Source organism: Ranitomeya variabilis, chromosome 4, assembly GCF_051348905.1.
Source record: "Ranitomeya variabilis isolate aRanVar5 chromosome 4, aRanVar5.hap1, whole genome shotgun sequence".
In the NCBI taxonomy this organism is placed as follows: domain Eukaryota; kingdom Metazoa; phylum Chordata; class Amphibia; order Anura; family Dendrobatidae; genus Ranitomeya; species Ranitomeya variabilis.
In genome coordinates, this window is record NC_135235.1 from 176380624 (window position 1) to 176396609 (window position 15986).

The window sequence follows — 15986 nt, forward strand, 5'->3', positions numbered from 1 at the left end:
CCTGTGGTCTGTACCCTGGATTGTGGACACTGAAGCCTTCAGTAAAGGTAAAGAGACTGCAACCTTGTGTCCTCGTTATTCACTGTGCCATTCATCATCCACCATCTACACTCTGGGAAGCCCTGGGGATACACTTCACCTGTGGGAAGGTACTTCATCTAGCTGCCATAACATCACCCCAGCGGACCCCTAAGCAGCGTCGGTCACCCTGACCGAATACCACAGGTGGCGTCATGAACACTCTCCCTTTAAAGACCTTTCCCCTTAATATACAACGGACGTCCCTAGGGCCACGGACCGGGTCAGCCACCGTGACATCCCCACTGAGAACCGAAGGGCCTGGCTCCGAGTACCCCACGGCCCTATGGGGGCGCTCCAATTATTTTGACGTCACGAACAGGATCTACTTAATCCTGAAAATCAGGTCATGTGCGCCTAAGATCTGTGCCAGAATTGTTATTTGCTTAAAGACTGTTGTTGCAATTTGTCGCCAAAATCCGCCATTGCCGCGCCGTGTGGAGCGCGAGGGGAGGAGCCATACCTTCATGGGCGGAGCGAGCCGAAACGAGCGCGAAACAGAAAGGACAGGTGCCGCGCTGCTGCCTGGAAAGCCGGAAGTTGGAGACACCGTGCAGCAGAGCCACAAGAAGAGACACTGCAAAGTGCCGATTCCGGGGAGGAGCCTCGACTTCCACCAGGTTAGCAGAGGGGAGGAATGGCCATGTCCGACCCGGGAGGGGAAGTAGTGGCGGTTGCAGCCACAGACCTAGAACGCCCGCAGGCCTAGCAATACCCCCAGGCCCTGCAATAGGCGCAGCCGCAGGCCTTGTACTGCCACCGGGTCCCACAGAGCTTGCCGCTTCCATCAGCCAGCCGGACACCGCCACGGCTACTACGACCATCATGCCCCTCTCCATGCCATACCTACCTGGAGCAGCCTGGCTCCTGCGATACTCTGGAGAACAAGAAAAAATACTTATGGGGTGCTCACAGTAAATATTGGTGCTCAGGAGAAAAATAAATAATCTCACAAACTGCGATGAACTCCGGCACTGCATCTTGAACTCCCAACCTGGAAGTCCTTGGCTCCAGTACAAGTACGGTACTCTTATAATGCGCGCGCACAGTCCTTTCCTTCACTTTCACTTTGGAACGCGGATAGGCTTCACTGGGCTCTTTCAGCCCTTCAGCCCTGCAGGCTCTGCCGATCTGCCGTTTATTCTCAGGTAGTTTAATACTTTTCGACCGATTTTTGATCGGTCTGCCACATTTACTTATTATGTGTTGTATATATTTTTTTCATAGTGGGATGCCTTACTACTTCCCCATAGAGGGACCTTTGTACTAGTAAAGTATATTTTTTAATTTTTTTTCTCTTGTATCCTACACTCATATATCTAGCTTATAACTTCAGAGTGGTCTTCCTCTTCCTGGATTCTGAGCTCTTCCTTTTCTTGGTTGTTGCTATGGACGGTGTATACTTTTCTAATATATCTCTTTGATGCATATTAAAAAAAAATTTCCAATACATTTCTTTTCGACCATGATGGTCCAACCTTTCCTTTTGTCCTTTTTTCTTTTTCTTTTTCTTTCCCTTTTATCCATTTCCCTTTTTCCTTTTTTTTTTCCTTTTTTTTCACATTATATGTTACAATGAGTATCTTGTTTTTTCTGTATGTTTCAGAAACACAGATGCAACTTGAGAAAGGCATTATAAGCCGAAACGTTGTATAAATAGTCTGTGAACAACCATCATATCTACACTATCTGTGGCATCACAATATGAATTTTGCTGAATATATGTGACATCACAATATGATTTTTGCTGAATATGAGAATTACTACAAATAATTGACTATAATAAATAAAGAATCAAATTAACTATTTTTTCTGAGTGCCGGAGTTCATTGCAGTTTGTGATACTCTGGAGAATCGCATACATTAACTGACTTTAAAGAAGGAATCTGCAGCCTACTTGAGTTTTATCCCCTGACAGAGCCTCAGAAGGTTCACATGGTAACGGGCCTACTGTTTGGAGCGGCTCTGAGAGAGGTGAAGTCCTGGCCCGCTGCGGATAAAGGGACCGTGCAGCAGGTCTTTGCAAAGCCTAAAACCACCTTTGACACCCGCACCCCTACAGAAATCAAATTGAAGTTTTATGGGTGCAAGCAGAGACCGCAGGATAGCCTACGGGACCATGCCCTTAATCTCCAGGAGGCACTGCGGGCAATCAAGCAGGTTGATCCTAACAGTGTGCAAGATGAAGATAGACTTTTAAAGGAGCGGTTCATTGAGGGGCTCCTGTGCAATAACCAAAGGGCCCAACTGCAACTCCTGGCCATGCAGAATCCTGACCTGGCCTTAGCGCAATTTAAAGACAAGGCCATCCAAGTGGTACAGGAGCGACAGCCCAGCCGTGCAGTACTTCCTAGGCGTCAAGCCCTCACGTACCACCAGGAGGTGACGCCAGATCCTCAAGTTTCTGCTGAGGCCGATGCCCAGATCCTGGAAGACGATTCCCCTGCAGGACTACGTCTCCAGATGCAGGAGCTGACCAAGAGTGTTGCTGCCTTAGCTCGGACCGTGCAGTCCTTTCAGGAGGCCCCCAGGGAGAAGATCAAGCTGGCTTCCAAACCGGAGGATGTTCCCTGGCAACGACAGAGGAGAGTCCCGCCAACCAGAGGAACAGACAACTATCGCTATCATCGGGATGGACGACCCATCTGCAGCCGCTGCAATCGAGCAGGCCACATTGCAAGGTACTGTCATTTAAACGAGCAACCCCTGGGGCAGAGGGCCAACCCCCAGGAGTAGTACGTTCTGGCCCACAAAACTGGAGAGCCAAATACGTTGGAGGATGACCTGTTCTCCCCATTGTGATCGACGGTATCCCCATGAACGCTTTGTTGGACACTGGTTCTCAGGTGACAACTATGCCTTACATTCTTTATAAGCGTTATTGGGCTGACACTGACATTACTCATGGCCCTGATGATGATTTCACTATAGTAGCCAGTAACGGTCAGCCATTGCCACACGTGGGGTACAAAGAGGTCACTATTAAAGTGGGGTGGGTAGAACTGAAGGCCCAAGAAATTGTTGATATTGACCGACGTGAATGTAACCCCATGATGACCATTGGTACTAATGTCATAGAAAATTGTCTTGCAGAGGTTATTGTCTTATTGCAACAGGTGGCTGAAACTGCTGGTTCCAGTGAGCAACGTGTCCTGCAGAAAGAAATCAAAGCTCTAGTGCAGAGACAGCAGGTAGAACTATCTGGTGGAAAAATTGGCCGTGCCACAGTGAGTGATTGAATCCCCATTGCAATACACCCCAGGAGTGAAATGTTAATATGGTGTCAGGCAGCAATAGGCCTCAGAGCTAAGACTATCAGGCCCTGGTAGAACCTGTGTATTCAGACAGCAGGCACACAATAATGACAGCCAGAGGGGTGGTTGAAGTCTGAAAGGGGAGGGTCCCAGTGTGTGTCCTTAACTGTGGAGAGGAAGAGGTCCGCCTAATCAAATATGCCACACTTGCCAAACTGTTTGCTGTTGATAATAATGTGATACAGGCAACAGAACCCTTGGTCCTGTCCAACCAGGTGGAGGACAATGGCTCTGCAGGACAAATGGAAGATTGGTGTCAGAAACTACACGTGGGCACTGACTCTAAACCATCACACCAAAAACGAGGGGCTTAAAGGGTGGTCCATGAGTATGAGAGAGTATTCAGCAAACACCCCCTAGATTTTTGGCAGGTAAAAGGGATTCAACATCATATCCCCACGGGAAATCATCCACCCATTAAAGAGAGATACCGTCCTGTACCTCCAGCTCATTATCAGTGTGCCAAAGACATGTTGCGAGAGATGAAAGAGGCTGGGGTAGTTAGAGACAGTTGCAGCCCCTGGGCAGCTCCCTTAGTCCTCGTCAGAAAGAAGGATGGCACGATGAGGATGTGTGTTGATTATAGGCAGATAAACCGCATTACACATAAAGATGCATACCCTTTGTCTAGAATAGAAGAATCATTAGCTGCTTTAAAATCTGCTAATCACTTCTGTACCTTGGATCTCACCAGCGGGTACTGGCAGGTTCCCGTAGCAGAGGCGGACAAGGAAAAGACGACCTTCACCACACCGATGGGTCTCTGTGAGTTCAACTACATGCCATTCGGACTGTGCAATGCTCCAGGAACGTTCCAGAGGATGATAGAGTGCTGTCGTGGGCAAGAGAACTTTGAAACCGTCTTGCTGTATCTGGACGATGTCATTGTCTTCTCCAAGAATCATGAGGTCTAGAGTTGAGCGACTTTTACTTTTTTCGGATCGAGTCGGGTTTCGCGAAACCCGACTTTGTCAAAAGTCAGGTCGGGTGAAATCGGCCGATTATTGCGAAAAGTTGGGGGCCGACTGAAACACGAAACCCAATGCAAGTCAATGGGGAATCAAAGTCGGCAGTGAGTGGAGGACAGGAAAACACCAACAGTGCCCATTTTAATGCCAAAAACATCAATTCTTATTACTGAAGCTTGTCAATCTTAATTTACTTTATAACAATAGTTAGGCATTGAAAACTGGGGATCATTTGGCTAAAGTTGTGGAGGGGTAGGGCTGGCTCAAGATTTCCGTGGGCCCAGGAAAGGCAGAATACGTCACGGCGGTGGAGCAGGGAGAGGTAAGTATTTCATCTTTGCAAGTGCTGTGATCCTGAGCAAGCAGTGGGGGCCCACTTGTTCGCACTGGCACAGGGCCCCTCATAGTACGGCGGTGTGTTTGACGGCGGGTGGCGCCTCCCACCGGCAGAGACACTTTTGCGTACTATGAGGGGCCCTGTGCCAGTGACATCGCCAACGAGTATGCCCCCCCACCTGATGAAGGAACCTGCACTTTCATCTGCACCGTCCTCTTTGTCCCCGTGTAAGGTGGTATAGTATGCGGGAAGGGGAACCTGACTTTCAGCAGGGTCAGATTCTGGCTGTGTAGAGTGCAAGGTGAATGTAGTGGTCTGGGTCAATGTACCAGCAGACTCATCTAGCAGCGGCTGGGCAATGGGCAGGATGAGGAGGAAACACAGATATAGGCCCAAATAATAAAGTGGGCTAAATGCAGTTCAAAATTGGTAACAGGACTAAACAGGCGGCATTGCTTTGTTCAGTGGAGGACAACTGTAATGAGCGGCAGACACAGTTAGTAGGCCCAAATAATTAAGTAGGCTAAATGCAGTTCAAAATTAGCAACAGGACTAAACAGGCGGCATTGCTTTGTTCAGTGGAGGACAACTGTAATGAGGGGCAGACACAGTTAGTAGGCCCAAATAATAAAGTAGCCTAAATGCAGTTCAAAATTGGTAACAGGACTAAACAGGTGGCATTGCTTTGTTCAGTGGAGGACAACTGTAATAAGTGGCTGACACAGTTAGTAGTCCCAAATAATTAAGTAGGCTAAATGCAGTTCAAAATTGGTAGCAGGACTAAACAGGCGGCATTGCTTTGTTCAGTGGAGGACAACTGTAATAAGCGGCAGACACAGTTAGTAGCCCAAAAAATTAAGTAGGCTAAATGCAGTTCAAAATTAGTAACAGGACTAAACAGGCCGCATTTCTTTGTTCAGTGGAGGACAAGTGTAATGAGTAGGGTTGAGCAACACGGATCGGACAAATTCAAACATCGCCGACTTTCGGCAAAGTCGGGTTTCATGAAACCCAACCCGATCCTAGTGTGGAATCAGCCATGAGGTCAGCGATCTTCGCGCCAAAGTCGCGTTTCATATGACGCGTTCAGCGCCATTTTTCAGCCAATGAAGGAGGACGCAGAGTGTGGGCAGCGTGATGACATAGGTCTCGGTCCCCACCATCTTAGAGAAGGGCATGACAGTGATTGGCTTGCATTCTGCGGCGTCACAGGGGCTATAAAGGGGCGTGCATGCCGACCACCATCTTACTTCTGGCGATCTTAGCATAGGGAGAGGTTGCTGCAGCTTCATCAGAAGCAGGTATATAGTTAGGCAGGGAAGATTAACCCCCAAACCGCTTGTGCTGTTGCGATTTCCACTGTCCAACACCACCTTTTGTTTGCAGGGACAGTGGAGGCTATATTTTTGTGCATCAGCTCTGTAGCTTATTAGGCTGCCTTATAAGGCTCCCTGATAGCTGCATTGCTGTTTGCACGCTGCTGTGCAAACCAACTGCTTTTTTAAAAGCAAAAATCCTGTTGCTCCTTTCTGCACAGTTATCTTGTTTATTTGTCCACACTTTTGTGTGCAGCAGTCCTTTTTATTGCTGCCATACTTGTCCTGAGATCATTGTAGGGAGATTGAAATTGTACTACAGTCCTTGTATTTTTTCATATATCTTCCAGCCACGTTCTGCCACTTACATTGTATTGTGTTATACACTGGGCCTGAGTTTTGGTGCAGTCTCCCCCCCAAAAAAAGGGAGATTCAAATTGTCACAAAGTGGATATACGTCAGTTCTGTTAGTTTATCGTATATCAGCCAGCCACTTTCTGCCACTTACATTGTGTTGTGCTATACACTGGGCCTGAGTTTTGGTGCAGTCTCCCCCCAAAGAAAGGGAGACTCACATTGTCACAAAGTGGATATACGTCAGTTCTGTTAGTTTGTCGTATATCAGCCAGCCACTTTCTACCACTTACATTGTGTTGTGTTATACACTGGGCCTGAGTTTTGGTGCAGTCTCCCCCCCCAAAAAAAGGGAGATTTAAATTCTCAACAAGTTTATATACACCTTCTACCTTGTTTTACAGTACCATATAATGGTTGTTATTTTGGTTAGATTTTCCCAAAAATTAGGAAGTCCGGTGGAAGAGGCCATGGGCGGTCGTTGCCAGCTGGTACTGATGGTGGTGGTGGAGCATCTGGTGGTAGAGGGAAAAGCAAAATAGCACCTAAGGCTGGAGGTGTTGAGCCAACGTCATCGTCTGGCTACACAAGGCCTCGAAGGCTCCCTTATCTGGGAGTAGGAAAACAGCTTTTAAAACTGGAGCAGCAGGAGAAAGGTTTGGCTTTCCTTGCTTACTCAGCCTCTAGCTCTTTCGCCTCCTCTTCAGAAAGTTCCAAATATAAAAGCAGCGAGTCGTCAGTGGATGCTCCCGGTCAGGAACAAGTCGCTTCCTTGTGTCCTTCACTCAAACCAAAAGTGAAGGATGCGTCAGGCGACACTACAGGTTACTCCATGGAGCTCTTTACACATACCGTGCCTGGGTTAGAAAGGGAAATTGTTAACTGCCCATTACAAGATGAATCGGACATGGAGTGCACTGATGCACAGCCACAGCTAGATTATTATGCTGTTCCATTGACTCAGATCACTACATTGCCCTCACAGTGTACTGAGCCAGAATCTGACCCTGATGAGACTATGGTGCCCCGTCCCGAACGCTATAGCACCTTACACGGTGACACAGAGGAAGGTGCACATGACATTGAAGAGGAGGTGATAGATGACCCAGTTGTTGACCCAGATTGGCAGCCATTGGGGGAAGAGGGTGCCGCTGCCAGTAGCTCAGAAGTGGAGGAGGATGATCCGCAGCAGCCATCTACATCGCAACAGCTGTCTTCTGGCAGGCCCGTATCAGGCCAAAAATGTTTGTCAAAAACAGTTTTAGGACAGCGTGGCCATCCGGTGAAAGTAGCACAGCGTCCAATGCCTGAAAAGGTATTCCATAGTAGGAAGAGTGTAGTGTGGCAATTTTTTAACCAAGATCCGAATGATCAGTGCAAAGTTATCTGTAAGAAATGCTCAAAGACCTTTAGCAGAGGGAAGAATCTTCAAAATTTAAATACAACGTGCATGCTTAGACATTTAACCAGCATGCACTTGCAAGCCTGGACTAACTACCAAACGTCCCGTACCGTTGGTGCACCTGCTCAGAATGAAGGTAGTCAGCAACGCTACATTGCTTCCCTCACTGTAAGCCCATCATTTAGGACAACACCAGCAGCAAATGTGGAGGTATCGTCGCAAGGCCAAAGCAGTCAGTGAATCACAAGGTTATTGGTAGGAAACACTGTATGTAGGCCAACATCAAGAATACCATCACCAACCCTCTCTCAATCCGCCATGTCCTCCACCACCACCGCTAGTTCCACCCTATGCAGCTCTCCAGTCCAGCTCACCCTACAAGAGACTCTCGTTAGGAAAAGAAAGTACTCATCCTCTCATCCGCGTATACAGGGTTTGAACGCCCACATTGCTATACTAATCTCGTTAGAGATGATGCCCTACCGGTTGGTTGAAAGCGAAGCTTTCAAAGACCTGATGGCCTACGCAGTACCACGCTATGACCTACCCAGTCGGCACTTCTTTGCGAGAAAAGCCATCCCAGCCCTCCACCAGCATGTCAAAGACCGCATTGTCCATGCACTGAGGCAATCAGTCAGTGGAAAGGTGCACCTCACAACAGATGCATGGACCAGTAGGCATGGCCAGGGACGTTACGTGTCCATCACGGCGCACTGGGTTAATGTGGTGGATGCAGGGTCCACAGGGGACAGCCATAGTGGGACAGTTCTGCCTAGCCCACGGTCTAGGAAACAGTTGGCTGTAGGCATTCGCCACCCCTCCTCCCCCTCCTCCTCCAGAAGCGAAAGCTCGTCCACAGAGCGCAGTTGCACGACCACTCCATCTGCAGCTGCCAGTGTTGCACATGAGGTGTCCCATTATCGAACAGCTAGTGGTAAGCGTCAGCAGGCTGTGTTGCAAGTGAAGTGTTTGGGCTACTACAGACACACCGCGGAAGTACTGGCCGAGTACTTGCAGCAAGAAACTCAGTCATGGCTGGGCAGTGTACATCTTGAGGCAGGCAAGGTAGTCAGTGATAACAGAAGGAATATTATGGCTGCCATAGCCCTTTCAGAACTGAAACATATACCTTGCCTGGCTCACACCTTGAACCTGGTGGTGCAGTGCTTCCTGAAAAATTATCCGAGGTTACCAGCCCTGCTCCTGAAGGTGCGAAGACTTTGCTCGCACATCCGCCGGTCGCCCGTACACTCCAGCCGTATGCTGAACCATCAGCGATCGCTGAATCTTCCCCAGCACCGCCTAATAATCGACGTTGCAACAAGGTAGAACTCCACACTGCACATGCTTCAGAGGCTGTGCGAACAGAGGCGTGCTGTAATTTATTTGTGGGAGGATACTCATACACGGGCAGGCACTTGGATGGCAGACATGGAGTTGTCTGGTGTGCATTGGTCGAAGCTACAAGACCTCTGTCAAGTCCTTCAGTGTTTTGAGGAATGCACACGGCTGGTAAGTGCAGACGACGCCATCATAAGCATGAGCATCCCACTAATGCGTCTGCTGATGCAAAGTTTGACGCACATTAAGGAGCAGGCATCTGCAGCCGAGGAGGAGGGAAGCCTTGATGACAGTCGGCCATTGTCTGCTCAGGGAACTCTCCTGGACGAGGTGGTGGACGAAGAGGAGGAGGAGGAGGAGGATGATGGGGATGAATATTTATGGGAGGAGGATGCTTCTCAGGGGGCAATAGAAACTGGTGGCGTTGAAAGGTCAGGTACATGGTTTTTGCAGGACACAAGTGATGTTGATTTGCAAGAAAGTGCTCCTCAATCCAGCACAAGCAGTGAATTGACACCTGGAACATTGGCCCACATGGCTGAGTATGCCTTGCGTAGGCTAAAAAGGGACCCCCGCATTATCAAAATGATGACCGATGACGATTACTGGTTGGCCTGCCTCCTGGATCCACGATATAAAGGAAAATTACAAAATATCATGCCACATGAGAACCTTGAGCAAATATTGGCTACCAAACAAGCAACTCTTGTAGACCGTTTGGTTCAGGCATTCCCAGCACACAGCGGCGGTGATGGTTCTCACACGAGCCATAGGGGGCAACATGGCAGAGGTGTTAGATGTGCACAAATCCGAAGTGGTGTTGGACAGAGGGGTTTGATGACCAGGTTGTTCGCAATGACCGCTGACATGACAGGTACTGCTGCATCGATTCAAAGTGACAGGAGACAGCATTTGTCCAGTATGGTTATGAACTATTTTTCCTCCCTTATCGATGTTCTCCCTCACAAGTCATTCCCCTTTGATTACTGGGTATCTAAAATAAACACCTGGCCTGAATTGGCAGAATATGCATTACAGGAGCTCGCTTGCCCTGCTGCTAGTGTGCTATCCGAAAGAGTCTTCAGTGCTGCTAGTTCAATACTGACTGAAAAAGGACACGTCTGGCTACCCAAAATGTCGATGATCTAACCTTCATTAAAATGAACCAATCATGGATTTCAAATTATTTGGCCCCACCTTCCCCTGCTGACATGTAGCTTGCCTGAAAAATGTCTTGCTTTTGGCCTCCTCTTACTGACTGCTCCAATTCCTCCATTTGCAGCTGCTGAATGTCCACCACAGGCCATTTTTATACCTCCCTAAATGGGCTGACTACCCCCACAGGGCCATGGTCACCACCTGGCGCAAGCACCCATGCGAGTGCCGTTTGCCTGGACAGGTGGGTGTGCCCACTCTTTGGCGACGGCACTGGCACAGGGTCCCTCATAGTACAATGAAGTGTCTCTGACGGTGGTGTTGCACAACCAATGTCAGACACACCGTCGTAATATGAGAGGCCCTGTGCCAGTACCGCCACCCACGATCGAGTGTTCCCCCAGCTCGAAAAGTGCTCTACCACTTGCAATACTTACCTCTCCCTGCTCCACCACTGTGTAGTCTGTGCTGATAAATCCTTCAATGGCACTGCCAATACAAATTTGTTTGATATGATAGATGATAGTTAAAATATACAGGGGCCCTGGCCTCCATTTAGACCAGTTTATACTTTGCGCCTACTACCACTGTCTGCTACTCAGCAGAGGAGCCCACCCCTGTACCTAGCTATGCCACCTGTTTATTTATGAACAATTTTTTGCCAGACATTTAGCCTACTTTATTGTTAGGGCCTACTAACTGTGTCAGTCGCTCATTACAGTTGTCCTCCACTGAACAAAGCAATGCCGCCTGTTTAGTCTTGTTACCAATTTTGAACTGCATTTAGCCTACTTAATTATTTGGACCTACTAGCTGTGTCAGTCACTCATTACAGTTTTCCTCCACTGAACAAAGCAATGCCGCCTGTTTAGTCCTGTTACCAATTTTGAACTGCATTTAGCCTACTTAATTATTTGAGCCTCCTAACTGTGTCTGCTGCTCATTACAGTTGTCCTCCACTGAACAAAGCAATGCTGCCTGTTTAGTCCTGTTACCAATTTTGAACTGCATTTAGCCTACTTAATTATTTGGGCCTACTAACTATGTCAGTCACTCATTACAGTTGTCCTCCACTGAACAAAGCAATGCCGCCTGTTTAGTCCTGTTACTAATTTTGAACTGCATTTAGCCTACTTTATTATTTGGGTCTACTAACTGTGTCTGCCCCTCATTACAGTTGTCCTCCACTGAACAAAGCAATGCCGCCTGTTTAGTCCTGTTACCAATTTTGAACTGCATTTAGGCTACTCTATTATTTGGGCCTACTAACTGTGTTTCCTCCTCATCCTGCCCATTGCCCTGCCACTGCTAGAAGAATCTGCTGGTACATTGACCCAGACCACTACATTCCCCTTGCACTCTACACAGCCAGAATCTGACCCTGCTGAAAGTCAGGTTCCCCTTCCCGCATACTATACCACCTCACACGGGGACAAAGAGGAAGGTGCAGATGAAAGTGCAGGTTCCTTCATCAGGTGGGGGGGCATACTCGTTGGCGATGTCACTGGCACAGGGCCCCTCATAGTACGCAAAAGTGTCTCTGCCGGTGGGAGGCGCCACCTGCCATCAAACACACCGCCGTACTATGAGGGGCCCTGTGCCCGTGCCAATTCCAACGAGAGGGCCCCCACTGCTTGCTCAGGATCACAGCACTTGCAAAGTGGAAATACTTAATTCTCCCTGCTCCACCGCCGTGACGTATTCCACGTTTCCTGGGCCCACGAAAATCTTGAGCCAGCCCTACCCCCCTACAACTTTAGCCAAATGACCCCCAGTTTTCAATGCCTAACTATTATTATAAAGTAAATTAAGATTGACAAGCTTCAGTAATAAGAATTGATGTTTTTGGCATTAAAATGGGCACTGTTGGTGTTTTCCTGTCCTCCACTCACTGCCGACTTTGATTCCCCATTGACTTGCATTGGGTTTCGTGTTTCAGTCGGCCCCCGACTTTTCGCAATAATCGGCCGATTTCACCTGACCCGACTTTTGACAAAGTCGGGTTTCGAGAAACCCGACTCGATCCGAAAAAAGTAAAAGTCGCTCAACTCTAGTAATGAGTGACTGACACAGTTAGTAGGCCCAAATAATTAAGTAGGCTAAATGCAGTTCAAAATTGGTAACAGGACTAAACAGGTGGCATTGCTTTGTTCAGTGGAGGACAACTGTAATGAGCGACTGACACAGTTAGTAGGCCCAAATAATGAAGTAGGCTAAATGCAGTTCAAAATTGGTAACAGGACTAAACAATCGGCATTGCTTTGTTCAGTGGAGGACAACTGTAATGAGCGACTGACACAGTTAGTAGGCCCAAATAATGAAGTAGGCTAAATGCAGTTCAAAATTGGTAACAGGACTAAACAATCGGCATTGCTTTGTTCAGTGGAGGACAACTGTAATGAGCGACTGACACAGTTAGTAGGCCCTAATAATAAAGTAGGCTAAATGTCTGCCAAAAAATTGTTCATAAATAAACAGGTGGCATAGCTAGGTACAGGGGTGGGCTCCTCTGCTGAGTAGCAGACAGTGGTAGTAGGCGCAAAGTATTAACTGGTCTAAATGGAGGCCAGGGCCCCTTTATATTTTAACTATCATCTATCATTTCAACAAATTTGTATTGGCAGTGCCATTGAAGGATTTATCAGCACAGACTACACAGTGGTGGAACAGGGAGAGGTAAGTATTGCAAGTGGTAGAGCACTGTTCGAGCTGGGGGGCAACACTCTCTCATGGGCGGCGGTACTGGCACAGGGCCCCTCATATTACGACGGTGTGTCTGACGTTGGTTGTGCACCACCACCGTCAGAGACACTTCTTTGTACTATGAGGGACCCTGTGCCAGTGCCGTCGCCCAAGAGTGGGCACACCCACCTGTCCAGGCAAACGGCACTCGCACGGGTGCTTGCGCCAGGTGGTGACCACGGCCCTGTGGGGGCAGTCAGCCCATTTAGGGAGGTATAAAAAAGGCCTATGGTGGACATTCAGCAGCTGCAAATGGAGGAATTGGAGCAGTCAGTAAGAGGAGGCCAAAAGCAAGACATTTTTCAGGCAAGCTACATGTCAGCAGGGGAAGGTGGGGCCAAATAATTTGAAATCCATGATTGGTTCATTTTAATGAAGGTTAGATCATCGACATTTCGGGTAGCCAGATGTGTCCTTTTTTCGGTCAGTATTGAACCAGCAGCACTGAAGACTCTTTCGGATAGCACACTAGCAGCAGGGCAAGCGAGCTCCTGTAATGCATATTCTGCCAATTCAGGCCAGGTGTCTATATTAGATGCCCAGTGATCAAAGGGGAATGACCTGTGAGGGAGAAGATCAATAAGGGAGGAAAAATAGTTCGTAACCATACTAGACAAATGCTGTCTCCTGTCACTTTGAATCGATGCAGCAGTACCTGTCGTGTCAGCGGTCATTGCGAAATCACTCCACAACCTGGTCATCAAACCCCTCTGTCCAACGCCACTTCGGATTTGTGCACATCTAACACCTCTGCCATGTTGCCCCCTATGGCTCGTGTGAGAACCATCACCGCCGCTGTGTGCTGGGAATGCCTGAACCAAACGGTCTACAAGAGTTGCTTGTTTGGTAGCCAATATTTGCTCAAGGTTCTCATGTGGCATGATATTTTGTAATTTTCCTTTATATCGTGGATCCAGGAGGCAGGCCAACCAGTAGTCGTCATCGGTCATCATTTTGATAATGCGGGGGTCCCTTTTTAGCATACGCAAGGCATACTCAGCCATGTGGGCCAATGTTCCAGGTGTCAATTCACTGCTTGTGCTGGGTTGAGGAGCACTTTCTTGCAAATCAACATCACTTGTGTCCCGCAAAAACCCTGTACCTGACCTTGCAACGCCACCAGTTTCTATTGCCCCCTGAGAAGCATCCTCCTCCCATAAATATTCATCCCCATCATCCTCCTCCTCCTCCTCCTCTTCCTCCGCCACCTCTTCCAGGAGAGTTCCCTGAGCAGACAGTGGCTGACTGTCATCAAGGCTTCCCTCCTCCTCGGCTGCAGATGCCTGCTCCTTAATGTGCGTCAAACTTTGCATCAGCAGACGCATTAGTGGGATGCTCATGCTTATGATGGCGTCGTCTGCACTTACCAGCTGTGTGCATTCCTCAAAACACTGAAGGACTTGACAGAGGTCTTGTAGCTTCGACCACTGCACACCAGACAACTCCATGTCTGCCATCCAAGTGCCTGCCCGTGTATGTGTATCCTCCCACAAATAAATTACAGCACGCCTCTGTTCGCACAGCCTCTGAAGCATGTGCAGTGTGGAGTTCCACCTTGTTGCAACGTCGATTATTAGGCGGTGCTGGGGAAGATTCAGCGATCGCTGATGGTTCAGCATACGGCTGGAGTGTACGGGCGACCGGCGGATGTGCGAGCAAAGTCTTCGCACCTTCAGGAGCAGGGCTGGTAACCTCGGATAATTTTTCAGGAAGCACTGCACCACCAGGTTCAAGGTGTGAGCCAGGCAAGGTATATGTTTCAGTTCTGAAAGGGCTATGGCAGCCATAATATTCCTTCCGTTATCACTGACTACCTTGCCTGCCTCAAGATGTACACTGCCCAGCCATGACTGAGTTTCTTGCTGCAAGTACTCGGCCAGTACTTCCGCGGTGTGTCTGTAGTAGCCCAAACACTTCACTTGCAACACAGCCTGCTGACGCTTACCACTAGCTGTTCGATAATGGGACACCTCATGTGCAACACTGGCAGCTGCAGATGGAGTGGTTGTGCAACTGCGCTCTGTGGACGAGCTTTCGCTTCTGGAGGAGGAGGGGGAGGAGGGGTGGCGAATGCCTACAGCCAACTGTTTCCTAGACCGTGGGCTAGGCAGAACTGTCCCACTATAGCTGTCCCCTGTGGACCCTGCATCCACCACATTAACCCAGTGCGCCGTGATGGACACGTAACGTCCCTGGCCATGCCTACTGGTCCATGCATCTGTTGTGAGGTGCACCTTTCCACTGACTGATTGCCTCAGTGCATGGACAATGTGGTCTTTGACATGCTGGTGGAGGGCTGGGATGGCTTTTCTCGCAAAGAAGTGCCGACTGGGTAGGTCATAGCGTGGTACTGCAAAGGCCACCAGGTCTTTGAAAGCTTCGCTTTCAACCAACCGGTAGGGCATCATCTCTAACGAGATTAGTATAGCAATGTGGGCGTTCAAACCCTGTGTACGCGGATGAGAGGATGAGTACTTTATTTTCCTAACGAGAGTCTCTTGTAGGGTGAGCTGGACTGGAGAGCTGCATAGGGTGGAACTAGCGTTGGTGGTGGACATGGCGGATTGAGAGAGGGTTGGTGATGGTATTCTTGATGTTGGCCTACATACAGTGTTTCCTACCAATAACCTTGTGATTCTCTGACTGCTTTGGCCTTGCGACGATACCTCCACATTTGCTGCTGGTGTTGTCATAACTGGTGGGCTTACAGTGAGGGAAGCAATGTAGCGTTGCTGACTACCTTCATTCTGAGCAGGCGCACCAACGGTACGGGACGTTTGGTAGTTAGTCCAGGCTTGCAAGTGCATGCTGGTTAAATGTCTAAGCATGCACGTTGTATTTAAATTTTGAAGATTCTTCCCTCTGCTAAAGGTCTTTGAGCATTTCTTACAGATAACTTTGCACTGATCATTCGGATCTTGGTTAAAAAATTGCCACACTACACTCTTCCTACTATGGAATACCTTTTCAGGCATTGGA